The 14,664-nt window shown below is 39.6% G+C and overlaps 1 long non-coding RNA gene across 1 annotated transcript; it reads left to right on the forward strand.

Moving 5' to 3' along the window:
• Positions 1-10,520: 10,520 nt before the first annotated feature.
• On the forward strand, positions 10,521-11,063 carry LOC311082946. The gene is made up of 3 exons (XR_014606178.1): positions 10,521-10,640; positions 10,742-10,772; positions 10,862-11,063. It is a non-coding gene; the product is annotated as an uncharacterized lncRNA (long non-coding RNA).
• Positions 11,064-14,664: the final 3,601 nt, after the last annotated feature.

Raw genomic sequence — 14,664 nt, forward strand, 5'->3', positions numbered from 1 at the left:
GCGCTTCAATAACAATGTTCAATATAAACAAGAATCCAACTCTAATGCGACTGAGCTTGTTTCACATATAATAGTTAGATGATTTATCTAACCATTGAAATTTACGATATGTTAAAACATTTTGGCATTATGCCGAATAAAAAGAAGATCATAAAAAGAAGAACAATTATTATGACATAAAACACAACGTCTGTTTTCTGGATCGGGCCTAAAACTCGGGTGTCAAAGTATTGGTGGGTACAGAATAAAAAAATGAATCAACCCTCCTTTCACGTATCAACTGTGATTCATTAGCTTAACTGTTGTTTAGTGACACACACAAAATAACTGTGTAATTATAACAAAATAAGTGTAATAGTTAGACGAGTTTGAAGTGTAATACTCATCTTTCACGTCGATGTTTCGTAGACATAGCAGAAAGATGTTCTAAAATAAATATGATTTGTTTAGTCTTAAACACTCTCATGTAGAAGGATCGTCATTTAATTCTCTTTATGCAATATTTGTTCATGTTTTTCATACATTCCTATATGTTTGACCACGCTCTGAGACTTTTTGCAAACTGTACAAAAACAAGATCAATTACAGACATTCAAAAGCTAAAACTGATCACTATAGTGGCTTTTCTGTATTTGTTTTAAATCGCTCATTTACTTTTAACCCAGTGGACCTCTAGAATTTACTTTTATGCAATTTTATCAGCAGGTTTTACCAAAGTGTGGAACTTTGTTTAACAGCCTCAAGCTTTAATGAATATGCATCTCTCGGTGCAATAGTCGGATGTGATTCTGTTGTAATAGTTTAAGTGTAAAACAGCATGCACTTTGTGTGATTCGTAGATAGAGGGAAAGTTGCACTAAATGTAGTCAAACAGAAAGACTATCACTTAAATTCTTAATGGTCATTTATTTCTTTAAACAATGATTGTTGACCGCTCTCAAAGAAACGTCTTCACCTAAAACACATACAGTCCGACATACAAAATGTGAAACAGTGTCGTCTGAACAAGATGACTAAATCTAGTGGAGTAATAAAACCATCATTTGGAAACGGCTCTTTTCAATCTTCTTTTCTTAGTGATTTGGTCTTTAGAATCTTAAAGATAAAGAATAAGATTATGTTTGAAAGTTAGTCCATAGGATGTGGAACTTTGCATCACTATGGTGTGTAAAAATACACCCAAAGATTTAAGCACAACTATTTACACATACTAAGTAGGAGAATATCTACCTGTATATTGTAGATTGTGAACATTCCACTATCAATTTATTTGGGGTCAGAGGACATCCTTAGCTCATACATCTCTTTAATTTTGTGCTGGATGTTAGTTAAAAGATAAAGGTATTAGTTAATAACAAACAAACAAAAACTTTAAATCAACATGAAGCCATAATATTAATAAATAAAATATGGTATAATTACAGTTTTGAGTAAATGACTTCCATAATATTTTTATTTTAGTAAAGGTATGCCTGGATCACCCAACACAAAGTTGTGCGTTGTGAGTGAGACCTCGCAAAGATTACACCGATATTAGATTTCTCAAACATTGCACTATGCCTGAAACTCAGCAATCAACATGCATTTATGTAGGACTGTCAAAAAAATCATCTGTTATCATGGTTTAGTTGTATTTTAAAGCACTGTTTTTTTCTTAAAAATGTTGTGTCAGACGTATTGGGTAATCCATATTTATCAGGTTGATATTTGTAGAAATAAGCAAAATACATTTATAAAACAAAAATAACCTTGTGTCAGAACACAACAGGTATGAAGATATGTTTGTTTTTTAACTTTTTATTCTAACTTTAAAGCTAGATTATCCTTTGAAAAGTGTAATACAGTATTTGATTATGGGGGAAAATCTGGAAAACTACCTTACACATGTAGGGTTTTCGCCAACTGACCTAAACCGTTGACCCCTGAAGTTATGACTTCTGAAGGCCTAGATTCACTCGGTTGAAGAAATGGTATTTTGTCATTTAAACAACTGAAAAATAGACTGTGCTTAATATCTGCTAACTCTTTATTGTGATGCTCCCCAACAGGTATTCTACTGATTATAAGTAACTCAACTATATCTCAACTTATTCTAACCATAACCCTACCAGTCCATTAATACTCTACTAACACTAATGAGAGTTTACTTTACACACTCTGACTCTCACAAGCGAGTAAGTGGAGATGCAGGTGCAACACTATAGTCAACAGCTCGTTCAAAAGAACCATCAAAATAGTGTTACCAAATTATGACTTAAAATCGTTTTATGTATTACATTAAAAAGGCGTAATTGACAAAAATTGTAATTCTGAATTAAGTAATAATTATGTAAAAAAGTCAAAATTATGACTTAAAAAGTTTAAATTAAAATGATGACTATGCGTCATAATTATGAGATGAAAAGTTTAAATGATGACATACTAAATTGAACTTATGATAAAGTAAATATTCCATAGTGAAATTTTCTGAATTCAATATAATTGTATTTGTGAAAATGATTCAGTACTGAATCAGCATTTATGAGTTTTTACATATCTTCTGCTTGTTTCTGCAGTTCGTGTAAGCCTCTAAGACTATGAATAACTAAAAATGATTATTGATGAACTTGAATAACTTGAATTTTGTTGGCAATATAAAAAAATTGTCTTCCCATACCAGGTGAAAACCAGGAATCCTAACCGCTAGACCATATGGGAGGCGTTGATACTCCCCGGCAAATTTGAAAAGGCTGCACTGCACGGGACAATATAATGTTGGATATAGTTATGCAGGAGAAGGAATCCTCATCGCCAAAAAGCAAAAATTTATTTTATCGGGATGTAAATAAATATCGGGATAGCTTTTCCCAGGTGGAAAGAGCTAATGAAGGAGAAAGACTTTGAAAAGGACGCTGAAGGTGCCTGCTTTCTTCACGACAGGTAAGTCAAAGTTACGGTCTAAATGACAAGCTTTTTTTCATTGCTTGTTTGTGTAAATCATTATATAGGCAGCATAACAGTAAAACATGTACAGGTAAACTCGATGAAGTGCTATTGGAAGACATGTTGTCATAGATTCTTGACGCATAACGGCTACCGCAGTTGCAACACGCATTTGAAAAAGCAAGGCGCTAGAGAGCACTATTCGTTTAAATGCAAAATAGAATTTCACCGCTAGATGGGAGAAATTCCTACACAGCATACCTTTAAGGATAGGGTCTTTAACAAAAAAGCCTCCAAAATATAAAATACTCTATCAAGTCTAAAAATTAAAATAAAAAGTCACTTGTTTACAGCAAACAGAAATCGCTTGAAAAGTGTAAAACAATAAAACCATAACCTCTAATTTGATATTAAATGCTGAACCGAAAAACAGAGTCATAAAGGAATAAAGTAACTATAATATCGGGAATCATCAGATGCTGAAGACGGAAGTTAATAATCCAGCCGTTGTCTAATCTGATTGGACATGGGAAAATTGGGCTAGTTTTTATTCCATTTGGGCGGGTTTTGAGTTGTCATTGGGCTGGAAATATTTCTGGGACCTGGCAACCCTAGCTTTATGGAAGTTTGAATCGTTCGAGTCACACACACACACACACACACACACACACACACACACAAGTGCAGCGATGGAGCGCATGAACACGAGCAGTGTGAGAGGATTCCTGAGATCTTGCGACGATCTGACTGAGAAGATTCAATGTTTAATACAGAAGAAACTCATCAAGAAGTACTTGAGCAGGTGATATTATGCGCTTACGATTTATGTGTGGATGAAAGAATAGACATTAGTAGAATAGACAAAATCAGCATTTAATGAAGATATATTTTATATCATTGTAGAATGTATTTCTGAGCACCAGACGCTCTCTCTCACTGTATATGGACACACAATCCCATGCATGCCAAACTATCTAAAATGGTGCCTTCGAAGGGCACTAACGTTTTTTTAATCATTATCAACATATTTTTTGATAAAAATAACTATAAAAGAGTTCCAAATGACACTTATTTTTGAACCCCACAATTTTAAGCGCTCCAAAGTTCTAACTAGAGCAGGGGGCAGAGTTAAAAAGGAACTTTGTTGTTCTTGTCTAGCCTTAATTTACTGAAGGCTATGGATGTTAGGTAAATATGTTTATTAAATTAATTCACAATATGTACACATTCATTATTAATCTTATGCCTAATATGATGAAAATGGCTGTTATTTGTTTCTTCTCCTCTCACATTAAATCACATGTATTATATAGGCCTATTTTAAGTTCAAAATGGTGAAATTAGAGAAAAGTTGATTAGTTTGCCTGATTATTTTTGTTGTTGTTTAACATTTCTCAAAACAGCTGTCAAATATGAAATGTTTAGTTTAGCTACTTGCACCTTATCTCACACTTTATGACCGTTATCAGCTGGAACGTCTCCGGTTACTTAACTGTAACCTTGTTCCCTGAGAAAGCGGAACGAGATGCTGCGCTGCTCAGCGCATTGGGAACATATTTTATCGTGACCAGCTGTGAATATTGTGTATAACACGTCAATGAAATTGACCCGGAGGTAGTATAGCCTCGGTCGGTGACGTCATCGGCGCGCCCCCGCGACACGAGGCTATAAGTAGATGAACCACAGGTGCATCGTCAGGATATTTTGTCTGAAGAGCAGTCCTGGGACATCTTCAGCACGGCAAAGTAGCGCAGCATCTCGTTCCGCTTTCTCAGGGAACAAGGTTACAGTTAAGTAACCGGAGACGTTCCCTTTCGAAAGCTACAATCGATGCTGCGCTGCTCAGCGCATTGGGAACGAGAATACCCACGCCGCCGTGCTTGAAAATGTCTGGACCCCCACGGTTGTGCAGGTGTGTTTCACAAGAACGCAAGAAGGCCTAGACATTAGCTTGTGATGTCGACTCAAGGACATGAGAGCCCGGAGTGACATGAACATCCAAACTATAAAATCTTATGAATGTGTGCGGAGAGGACCAGCCTGCCGCATCACAAATAAACTGCAAGGGGCACCTCTTGCCAAGGCAGCAGAGGAGGCGACCCCTCTGGTGGAGTGAGCCCTTAAACCCGTTGGCGAAGCTTGGCCGCGCGCCTCATAGGCAAGAGCAATAGCATCCCTGACCCAATGTGACATGGTTGCTTAGTGGTGGCAGCCATCGGTTGCGGCCCCCATAACAGACGAAAAGTCGCTCTGACTTACGCCACTAGCTAGTGCGGTGGACGTAGGCCTGAAGAGCACGGACTGGACATAGTCTATGAGATCTCTCCTGTTCCGGCATCGTGAACGGCGGAGAGCAGAAGGCCTCAAGCGTGACAGGATGTATAGCCGAAAAAGGCACCTTAGACAGGTAATCAGGATGAGGATGCAAAATCACTTTCACCATTCCTGGGGCAAAGTCTAAGCAGGGTGGTGAAATCGACAGAGCCTGCATATCTCCAATTCTTTTCAAAGAAGTTATTGCCATAAGAAAAACCATCTTAGAGTCAGAAGTTTATCAGATGCTGATTCTAGAGGTTCAAAAGGAGTCTCAACCAGACCCTCTAGGACTAAAGCTAAGTCCCATGATGGGATCTTGGTTTTATGAGAGGCCTCAGTCGCCATGAATGACCTGAACGAACAGAGGATGTCTCCCGAGTGGCACCCCGTCAACCAAGGCATGGCAAGCCGAAAGAGCGGCCACATAAACCTTGAGAGTGGCGGGGCATGTGCCTGATGATAATATTTCCTGCAGGAATTCCAGAACTGAAGCAATCTGGCAGTTGACCGGATCTGCATTATGACACACCACCTTTCAAAGACACTCCATTTGTTGACATAACTCTTTTTAGTGAAGGAAGCACTAGCACTGAGAATGGTCTCAACAACAACAGGCGAAAAGCCCAGTGCCCCTCAGTTGGTACCCATCAGGGGCCAAACATGAAGGTTCCAGAGGTTGGGCCTGGGATGGAATATCGTGCCCTCCGTCTGAGACAGAAGGTCCCTCCTCTCCGGAATCGTCCAAGGCGAGCCGTTGAGGAGAGATATTATCTCGGAGAACCAAACTCTGGCTAGAACTCCTGGGAGCAGAAAAACTGAAGGAAAACGCATACATGCACATTCTAGGCCATGTGTGCGCCATCGCATCCAGACCCAGGTGCTGGGTGATTCAGAGATAAGTAGAGGGAACATCGCGCTTTCTGATAAGAGGCGAAGAGGTCCACCTCCGCTTCGTATCCAAATCTGTTTGACTACTTCTGGGTGGAGTTTCCATTCCCCTCTCAGTAGTTTCTGTCTGGACAGTAAATCCACTCCCACATTCAGGTGCCCTGAGATGTACACTGCCCTGAGTGACAGGAACTTTTCCTGGGCCCAGAGAAAGATGTGCCCCGCTAATCTGTTCAGATTGCATGAGCACAAACTTCCCTGGTGATTATGTGAGAGACTGCCGCTGTGCCGCTCTAGGACATGACAGTCTCTCAACTGAGGGAGAGAGTATTTCAGGGCCAAAAATACAGTCATCAGCTTGAAGCAGTTGATGCCCCTCATTCCCCTTGAGCTGGACGACCACTTAAGACCGCACCCCAGCCCATCAGGGAGGCGTCTGCCGTTAGCATTCTGCGACAGCAAGACACACCTAAAGTGGGACCCAAAGCAAAGAACCGGGGTCTGAACCACATAGAAAGGGAACGAAGCCGCAGCGCGTAACCCTTACCATAAACATGGATTTTAGAAAGTGCACGAAGCGTTCAGCGCGTGACTCACCATAAACATGGATTTTAGAAAGGACACGAAGCACTCAGCGAGTGTTCTTGCCTTTATTTGCCCTTGGGGATTGTAGTTGAAATCCCCCGTTTTGAGCCACAACTAAAATGGTCTCATGCCGTTTTAAAAGGCCCAGAGGAATCATTGTGGACGCAGCTGCCATGAGACCCATGTAATGTCCTGACCTAGCTAGATGTTGCTTAGGATGTTAAAATTGGTCCTGACACGAGCGGGAGACAATTATGCCCGATGGTGACAGAGTCTCATTTAACCCCAAACATGTTACCCTCAGGGTGGGAGAGAGAACGCCCTTGGCGTTGACCTCAGCCCCCTAGAGATAACATGGCTAGGTCGAATGGAAGGACCCAATATTGGTAAGCTTTGCCCCCAAAAGCAAACTTGGGAACCTCCTGTGTTGTGGCAATATTCTATATGAAAATATACATCCTTCAGATCGATCATGACAAATCAAACGTGATGTTGAATTTACGACACGATCGTCTTTACCGTTAACATCTTGAACTTGAGTGCTTTAACTGTACGGTTTAAGCCTTGAAGATCGAAGATTGGACGCAACCCCCCATCCTTTTTGGGGACCAGGAAGTATCTGCTGTAATAGCCTGACTCTCTCTCTGGAAGAGGAACATGTTCTATGGCCTCTTTTCTCAGCAGAGATTGTAGCTCTTGTGACAGTACATGCGCCAGTTCCGGTCTCACGGAAGTGAATACCACGCCGTTGAAACGCGGAGGACGATTAATAAATTAGATTCTATCCTATTTGTACTGTACTTAATACCCAAATAGAAAAACCTGGCAGAAGTTTCCACGCTGCCAGACTCTCTGAGAGTGGTATCAACTTAACACTTCCTTTTGAGGGGATGTTAGATGTTCCGTGTCCTGGATGACAGCAGAAAAGCAACAGAACATCTAACATTTCGCTGGAAACCGCTGCTCCCCGAATCACCAGAGGTGGCGAGGAAGTACAGTGGTTTCGTGAGGGTGTCAGGTAGGAGCTGTTTGATTTACATGTCCCGTAGGGGCACACCCCCACAGACCTGGGACAAAACAACCCTCAGGATTTTGTCTTAGGTCTATTATGCAGCTGCTGAGTACAACGAGCCGGTCCCCAGTTTTCACGAGGGGGAGCGCAACTCGTTACACTCTGCTTTTGAACCCTCCTAAAATGATGATGAGCAAAAAGAAGAGAAGAAAATGTCTCTTCAGACTGGCCCATCATCGTATAACCACACACCCCTGCACCCATGATAGTCTTAATACGTCAAGGGCACAAAGATGCACGAAGAATAAGGTTTTCCCATAACCGAGTTAACGTCATGGAGATCCTCAAGGAGGGCAGTCTAGCTGTAATCCGACCATCACACAAGTCACCACCTTGAGAACCTCTCAAACGTTTTAACATAACGAGAGATGTGTTCAGAGGCAGCTTTAATTCCTCAGAATTAAATATGTCCGGAAAACAGCCAGACAATATTATATTATATATAATACATACATATATATATAATTATATTATATAAATATTATATATATATATAAATATAAATATCAGTTCCTCAGCAATAAACACATCCCAATCAGACAAGCAAACACGGTCTGGATGAGAGGCTGTGTTTAAATCTTTCATAAGATCAACCTGGTATGCCTTTTACACGGCCATAGTGTACAACGCAGTACCAGCCTAACCGCTGAAAACGCATCTGATAATATGATCCCAGGGGAGAGATAGCCCGCGAGCGTCTCTCCAAACTGACGCAATATCATATAATCGCGTGCCCTCGCACCCGCGATAGTAGAATGGCTCGATGTCGAGGACACAAGACATAAATATTTACAATCTTTATTTATTTATAGACTGTGTTTTATGTGACTCTTTTTGTTGTGATCAGATCAATCTGGTCACTGCACGAACGATCGCCACGAGCGATCTCCTTTTATCATCACGGGAGAAACGCTCGGAGGCGACAAACCCACGAGATTCAATGTCCTCTGCCCGAGCCGAAGAAGCGCCGAGGCACGCTTCGGTAGTCAGGCAAAAGGACATCGCGATCTGGAGAGAGCGCGAGCGATAGGGAACCACCGTCTCTCGCTTCTCAGCCAGATCGCACGCGAGCCCCACAATCATTATGGGTGCTACCCCTTGAAATAAGCAAAGCGAACGCAAAGCACTTTAACTGTAAACATTCCACAGTGCTCGCAATCACCATGCTCAAATGCAAGGGCAGCATGTTCTTTCCCAAACAAAGCAAGCAGTAAGTGTGTGTATCCAGTTCTGACATGTAATGGGAGCATGGAGGAACACAACACTTATTGTTTTGCTGGCTCATTTCTCCTCTTTTTTACTTTTTAAACTCTTTGATGTGCGAGAGAGAAAAAGGCTTGAGAAATGAGAAATTTTCTGCACACTGCCTGAATAAACTAACTCCTAGCAAAGATCTGTAGCAGATAAAAGGTAGAGAGAGAGTTTTGACGTTCACACATGCACAGTAATGGTCTGAAGACAAAAGACCTGACGATGCACCTGTGGCTCATCTACTTATAGCCTCGTGTCGCGGGGGCGCGCCTATGACGTCACCGACCGAGGCTATACTACCTCCGGGTCAATTTCATTGACGTGTTATACACAATATTCACAGCTGGTCACGATAAAATATGTTCCCAATGCGCTGAGCAGCGCAGCATCGATTGTAGCTTTCGAAAGGGAACTCGCTCTCAGCGGCTCCTGTGAACAGGGCCGTAGCTAGAGAATTCAGGCCCCTGAAAAAAATATTCATGTGGGCCCCCCCTTCACCAATATCATATATACTGTAAATAGATGAGCATGGAGCCCAAATATAACAGAAGATGGTGATAGATTGTTGTAAAACCTTTATTTTAAAAGTTAAATGTTTATATAAAATTACAACTAATAAAAAAATAACAAAAAGAAAGAAATTGTTGAATTATAAAACAAATTTTAAAAAAGTAACAGCAAAATAATGTTTTTTCCCATCAGTCTGTTATAATTCATAAATCAAAAAGTAAACATTTAGAAATGGACAAGATTCAAGAATGCAGTCAAATTTAAAAAATAAAATAATTTATTGTCTTATTTTTTAATAAAGATCATATGGAACTGGTAATATTATAAATAAATCTAATAAATGTATTCATCCAAGTGCAGTGTGTTGTATTCATGTTTTCTTGATGTAATAAATACTTCATCAGCCGGCAGGTCAGGTGCATAATGCAATGCGTCGTGACTCGTGTACATGTTTTAACTCTTATGTTAAAAAGAGAAATTTTGACCACGTAATCATTCGGCCTTTGAAAAAGTGAATGTTTGAACTCTGGTGTATGCTAAGTGAAAACAGGTGAACAGGTGTATGAATGCGTCTGCAGGTGTATCTAACCCTAACAACTAATGACCAACTTTATTTTTGCTATTGTACATACATTTTATTCTTCTAACTGTTTGTCTTTGGTTAACACAGCTGGAGAAGAACAACAGGGAGGTTGGAAGACACAGTAGAGGAACTACAGAATAAATATGGAGAGAAAACAGCATTAAAAAGGATCAAGTCCATAGTGAAAAAAATCAGAAAAAAGAATATCAAACGTAGGAAAAGATTTATAATTTACTTTGTTAGTAGTTCAATATGTTTCTCAATCTTCAATAAACTTTACTATAATGTTTACATGGTTTTGGTTGTGTATTTAATTGTTAATTTTTTTAACAGATGGTGCACATTCTGGAAACATGACAAATCAACAGCATAATAATACTACATCGTTCGAAACAGCCATTAATTCAGATCCCTAATCAGCTTAACTTCACAATTGACCAGAAGAATGGTGGGTCAATATTTGCTCCAATCATGGTAGAAAAGACAATATATGGTGATGTTAGCATCAGTGCGGTGAGTGTCTGATAATTTAAGAAACAGTTGCGTAGTTAAGAAATGATTTATGTATGTTATATATATATTTATGTATGAGTATTTTTTGTTTTGTTTTTCAGGTGTCTCACTCTACCTTGGTAAACGAACATGGTAAGATCTCTTGTTGTAGAACACTGTGCATTCTCAAGTGTGATGCTCCTGTTAATAATATGACTATCCAACTTTGTCCTGATTTTTAGAAATTCTTCCGAATGTAAGGAATGAGATGAAATCAAGAATGCTGCGTGACGCTGAGAGGACTTTGGAGGGAAGTGCACCACAGACGGTCTCTCTAAACAAGATCTACACTGAACTGTTTATCATCAATGATGAGACTGACCCGATCAATAGAGAACATGAGACCTGGCAGATCGAGACGACACATAATTTAAACACATCATCTCAGAGACTCCGGAGACTCAGGAAATCCTTCAGCCACCCACAGATGAAAATATAATTGTGTGGTGATTTTCCAAATGATACAACTTAGTCTAAATAAGAGCAACGTAGAGTCCTCGGATTTCTTAAAAACATTGTGACACCATGTTGTATGGACAAAAGATCTAAGATCTAAGACGCCTAAGTACAGTTTTTCAACCATCTAAAGTTTTTGAACAGACATTATTTATAATTTATATCATACATAAGTCTTCTAAAAGATAAATAGAAGATATGAATGTATTCAAACTTTAAAGATTTGATTTAAACAGTCTTTTAATTTTAAACTTTTAAGGTTATGCTTTTAAATGAATTTAGTATAAACTCTGGATACATTCTACTACATACATGTAGTATGCTCTGGAACGCAGACTAGATTTACTGTGACATTGTCCCCCCGAGATAGCCTGCCAAGCCAGACCTACATCAAGATGTTAGGTCTGGAAACTCACCATAGACGCGGTTTAATCCGAGGGGCGGGATAAACGGCTGTCTTTCAAATTCCCTCTGCACGCAATAGGACAGCGCTTCAACCAACCAGAGCGTTTTCCCAACAGCGGAGCTTAGTTGATAGATTCAACTTTTGCCATATCTGGCCGGCAAAACGACGAACACATCTTCCTTTTTTTAAGTGCCGTTCTTTGCTCTTTTCTCAAAGAAAAACTTCCTCCAGAGTCGCGGCCAAAGTCGATTCGAAAGACCGTTGTTCTCCATCAGCAGCTGCCATTCTTTTTTTTCAAGTGGCAGCCGTCGCAACTCTGTCGTCATATGTTAAGCCCGCCCCCGCCTACTCTATACACGACGTGATTGGCCTGACCCAATTTAGGTTTTTGCAGCTAGAAGGTCTATTGTACGGAGCCCCTGAGGGGACCTGTGAAAAAAAAAAAAAATAAGACTTTCGCGTGCGCACGAGAAACTTTCGCGTGCGCACGAGAAACTTTCGCGTGCGCACGAGAAACTTTCGCGTGGGCACGAGAAACTATCGCGTGCGCACGAGAAACTTTCGCGTGGGCACGAGAAACTATCGCGTGGGCACGAGAAACTACGAGAAACTTTCGCGTGCGCACGCGATAGTTTCTCGTGCGCACGAGAAACTTTCGGTTTGCGTTATAGCGTCATTAATACAAATGTGGAAATATGGATGATGTATATATCATTTATGTTGTTGTTTGACATGTTTTGAAGTGTATATTTTAGCAAAAATCTCAAGCAAGGTGCTATTAAAGACAAGACTTAGAGGCATATTTTAGTCACAATTCAAATAATTGTATTAACTTTGAATATAGGCCTACTTTTAATAAACTTTGTATTTGTATCTGTATTGATAAAAAATAAACAACAGGCTAATAATCTTCTGCTACTGAGATGAAGGAAACATTTTTTTAAGAAGTAAAGTTCACAAGATTGCTATTTATCTTGATCAAACTGTTCCGTCATCACAGAGCCGCCTTAACCTAATGTTAGGCCCCGGGGCTGAGAGGTTTTGAAGGCCCCCCATCCCCTCGATTTATAGAGTCTCATTTAAAAAAAAGTGTAATATCTAGGTAATCTACATCACAGAATGCATTAGTTTCTTTCGAGACCTACAACAGTGAGTTTTTTTAAATATTGTTTTCAATTTTAATATTGTTATTAACATATCACTGAGCACATAAACACAAGACACAACAAGACACTTTATTTAACAACCACACACAGCAACTAAATTTCAACTTTATGCAAATGAGAAGCGATTTTCGCGAGCGACAACCAATAGGAAAGAAGCCTTTCAGTGGAGCTCAGCTCCCGTCACCGTCTCGAGTGCAGTGCAGGCAAGACAAAAGAGTTCGAGGGCGATTTCACTGTTTTAAATGATTTGACTGTAACTAACCACAAACATGGATAGGCTATAATAAAATGATGCATGGAAAAGAAACTGTCGACAGTCTCAGTGAGTTTATGCTGGATTTAGTGCGTAAATCATTTTGTTTACAAATTAGATGCTTTGCAGTTGTTATATAGCCTACATGTTAAAGATTTTATTTTGGATGTGTTCATTGTGATTATATTGGCTGGGTTTATAAAAGTTTATAAAATTGAAAGGATAATTGCTTGGTGCATTTGGAAACAAAGCTTGTCTATTTCTAAATGTAATCGCGTGCATCTGTCCGTGTGTTGAAAAAAAACTTAGATTAAACACACTCGCAACAGACACACCCCAAAGCGAGACGTTAGCGGCACTGAGCGGACTTTTGCCTCATTCGCGCCGCGGGACCTCTAGACGCGCGTAAACGCGTCTTTGCATTGACTTAACATTGAAACCACTCGCGCGGCGTCGCGCCAGACGCTCTATTCGCGTTTGGTATAAACGCACCATAACAATAACATAACAATAACATAAAGCGACAGCACTACCAACGTCCACAAGCGACATACAGCGACAAAATCTGACAAGTTAAAACAATATGACCTTTTCAGCTCATCATAAACCTGAACATGGGAGGCCCCTGAACTTGGGAGGCCCCTGGGCTTCAGCCCAGGTAAGCCCGTGCATTAATGCGGGCTTGCGTCATCAGCTCTTCCTCAGTTCCGCACTGCAGAATAAAATAGTCATCCTCTGCTGCAGTTGTACGGATTCTTAACGCATTTATTGCAACTACATTTCATCTTTTTCTCATCAAACAACCAGATTAACGAATGGTTCGACACAACCCGTACCGAAGAGCCTAGACAGGTCTTTCTTCTGTATAGATATACTGTATACAGGGTAAATGACGACTGTTGGTCTACCATGGTCGCCCTCGTCCAGTAAGTTTTAAATAATAATAATAATAATAATAATAATAAATTAAGATATAAATCAATATAATTCGTTGTAAATTAAATAGTTTAAACAATAGCTACAAAAAGGTAATAATTGACTGTATAGTCCTATAACGTTCATGCATGAACTGTCATTCAGACTTACTGTCTAACAACCAGAGAACAGAGAACATCAGAGATATTAAAATACATACTCTTCTGAGTTTTATGATGTAGGCCTTTTTTATTATGTATTAGCCTAGAATTTATAAGGATGTGCGCTTGTGCGTGGCGCGCTCAGTCATGTTGAGAGGGAAACACGCATTAGGCCTATATTATTAGGCTAGTATTCAGAAATAGTGTAAAAGATCTGTAAATAAAATACAACATTAACATTATAAACACTATTAATAACATATAGACTATGCGTATTGTACTTCCCCATAGCCAAATCCTTAAATGAATGGAATCAGAAAACAACAAGAAATGAAAAATAACCACTTATAATAATAATAATAATAATAATAAATGCATAGTAGTCTATAAAAATAGCCCATTGTGCCCTTTATTACAAACAACTTTTAGCCTATTTTAAACGCCAAGCCTAAACGAATTTATTTGAATCGAAACTGAAACTATACCGCAAAGTTGGGTTCGCGCATCTTTCGTTCGGTCCAAAGTTTAATACTGAACAGGAATTAATAATCATTTAATAATGAACCGGCTGTGATGTCAAGTTAATGCCAGAAGTGAACCGATGTTGTTAATAGCGCGATTCGCCGGC

This window comes from Abramis brama (genome assembly GCF_963993115.1).
Source record: "Abramis brama genome assembly, chromosome: 5".
Classification (NCBI taxonomy): Eukaryota; Metazoa; Chordata; class Actinopteri; order Cypriniformes; family Leuciscidae; genus Abramis; species Abramis brama.